The sequence below is a fragment of the Arachis ipaensis genome, chromosome B08, assembly GCF_000816755.2.
Source record: "Arachis ipaensis cultivar K30076 chromosome B08, Araip1.1, whole genome shotgun sequence".
Lineage (NCBI taxonomy): Eukaryota > Viridiplantae > Streptophyta > Magnoliopsida > Fabales > Fabaceae > Arachis > Arachis ipaensis.
In genome coordinates, this window is record NC_029792.2 from 63,660,065 (window position 1) to 63,662,909 (window position 2,845).

Consider the following 2,845-nt stretch of genomic DNA (forward strand, 5'->3'; position numbering starts at 1 on the left):
TTTGATTTAGAGATAGAGCAAGCACTGTAGATGTTGTCAATATCTGACCTCTTTGCATTCAAAAAAGATTTTCTGGAGCTATAGAAGTTCAAATGGAGCGTTCTCAATGGCTATGGAAAGCTAACACACAGAGATTTCCAACAATATATAATAGTCTATACTTTGCTTCGGAATTAGAGGATCAAAACTGGCGTTCAACGCCAGCCTCCTAATGTAATCCTTAGTCATTAGTTTAGTATTTAAAGACTTTTATACCTCTCATCAAGGGAGGACCTGTCATATTTTGTTTATTATTGTATTTTCTATCAGTATGAGTTTCTAAACCTCCTAGGTTGAAGGGAGGAGCTCTGCTGAGTTTTATGGATTAATAAAGTACTACTATTCTATTTCAATTCGTGTTTGATTCTCTATTCTAAGGTATATTTTCGTTCTTCATCAATACGAATGCGTTGAACCGGCACAAGGTTATCTCATTCTACATGGGTTCAGAGTGAGTCTTTTATCGGATAACAATGAACCACTAGCTTGATTATACATCTCTTAGACGGTTAATCCACGACTTCGTTGGGGACTTCTCAAAACACTAGTTCAGCCGAAGTATAGGGAGATTAGAGTTTTTTTGGTAGAGGCTAGAACCAAAGGCATAGCATCCTCTGATCCGGAGGATTCGACCTTGTCTGTGGAGTTTTGAGTAGGATCACCAAGGAGAATGAACTGCAGGAGCTTCACCTTCAATCAGACTGGATCCACACTAATCCTAGGGTTCAGATCTGGAGGAGTATTAGTGATCTCTTAAAAAAGACATTAATCACATATAGCCTGCCATAGAAGAAATCATTTACAGTTGAAGAAGACAGTAAGACCGGATTAATCCAGAAGAACAAAGCATCTCCAAGCCTTAACCATCTTCTTATCATTGCAAACATATCAACCTAGTAACATTTTATTTATTTTCTTTTCATGCGAATTAAACAAACAAACAACTCTTCTATCCGCCTGACTAAAATCTACAAGATAACCATAGCTTACTTCAAATCACAATCCTCGTGGGATTGACCCTGACTCACTCAGGTATTACTTGGACGACCCAGTGCACTTGCTGGTTCAGTTGTACGAAGTATGAGAATTCGGGCACCAAGTTTTTCGCGCCGTTGCCGGGGATTGTTCGAGTTTGGAGAACTGACGGATTATCTTGTTGTTTACATTAGGTAATTTCCTTTTCTTTATAGGTTTAGTTTTATTTTATCTGAGTCTTTTATTTTCTTTTCAAAAAGTTTTAAAAAATCTTTTCTTTTTTTTCTCAATCTTTATTTTTGGTTTGAGTCTTTTGTTCTTGTTCTTATTTTTGTTCGAATTTCTTTGAATCTTTTTTCTAAAAATTTTCAAAAATAGTGTCTTTTGTTTGAGTCTTGTATCAATTTTTAAGATTGGCGTCTTCTTGTGTCTTTTCTTTAAAAATTTCAAAAATTGTGTCTTTGGTTTTCAAAAATTTTAAGTTTGGTGTCTTTTCATGTTCTTGTTTTCTTTGAATTCTTTGAGTTTTGTTCTTGGTGTTCTTCTTGATCTTCAAAGTGTTATTGTTTTTCTTCTTTTTTTTTTGTTCTTAAAAGTTTTAAGTTTGGTGTCTTTTGGAGTTTTTCCTTTCAATTTTTGAAAATTTAGTGTCTTAGATCTGAAAATTTTAAGTTTGGTGTCTTTTGGTTGTTTTTCTCCTTCTTCATTAATTCAAAAAAATAAAAAATATCTTTTCTATCTTTATTTCAAATAATTTTCGAAAATTTCAAATAAAATTTCAGATTTTAATTTCAAATTATTATCTTATCTTATCTTAAATTTGAATTTCAAAATAAAATCTTTTCGAAAATCATATCTTTTTCAAATCTTTATCTTATTTTGTTTCAAATTCAAAATTAAAAAATTTAAAATTCAAAATTCAAACATTTTATCTTATCATAATTCAAATTTCAAATTTCAAAATCAAATCTTTTTCAAAAATCAAATTTCAAATCTTATCTTCATCAACTTCTTTTCAAATCTTTTCTTTTAAAATTTGATTCTTTTTTATCTTATCTTTCTTTTAAAATTCAAATTTCAAATCTTTTTAAATTTGAAACTAACTTTTTTGATTTTGATTTCAAATCTTTTTAATTTAAAACTTATCTTTTCATAACTTTCTTATCTTATCTTTCTTACCTAACTTTTCTTCTTTTTAATTCAAAACATTTTCTATCTTATCTTCTTTTAAATTTTAATTTTAAAATTTTTTCAAATCTTTTCAGTTCTTATCTTATCTTGTTGACTTTTTCAAATATTTTCAAAATCAAATCTTTTCTAATCTTCTATATTATCTTGTTTTCAACTCTTTCTTAATTAGTTAGTTGTTTTCTCTTTCTTCATTTTCAAAACTTCCTAACTAATTCTTCTCTCTTCTATTTTCAAAAATTCTCCACTTATTTCTCTCTCTTCTTTTTTGAATTTCATACTTTAATTCTCAAAACTTTTTTAATTCAATTAATAAATAAAAATAAAAATATTTTAATTCTAGTTTCTAATTTTGCTTCTAAACTTTCGAATTCTTCCTTTCTTCTATTCGAATTCTTCTTCTCTTCTCTCCATCTTCATTCTTTTTCTTCACATCTCACAGGGAGTTCTCTATACTCTAACATAGAGACTCCCATTTTTCTTTGTCTCTTAATTATGTATGCAAAGACACTGGAGTCACCATGGATCCAAAGGGGAATGCACGAATTGGGAGACCTCTGGGCTCCTATACATTTGACACTTCTATTGACTCAGATGACTTTAAGGTCAACCTAGACCAAGTCCTGTTATTACAGCAAAAATG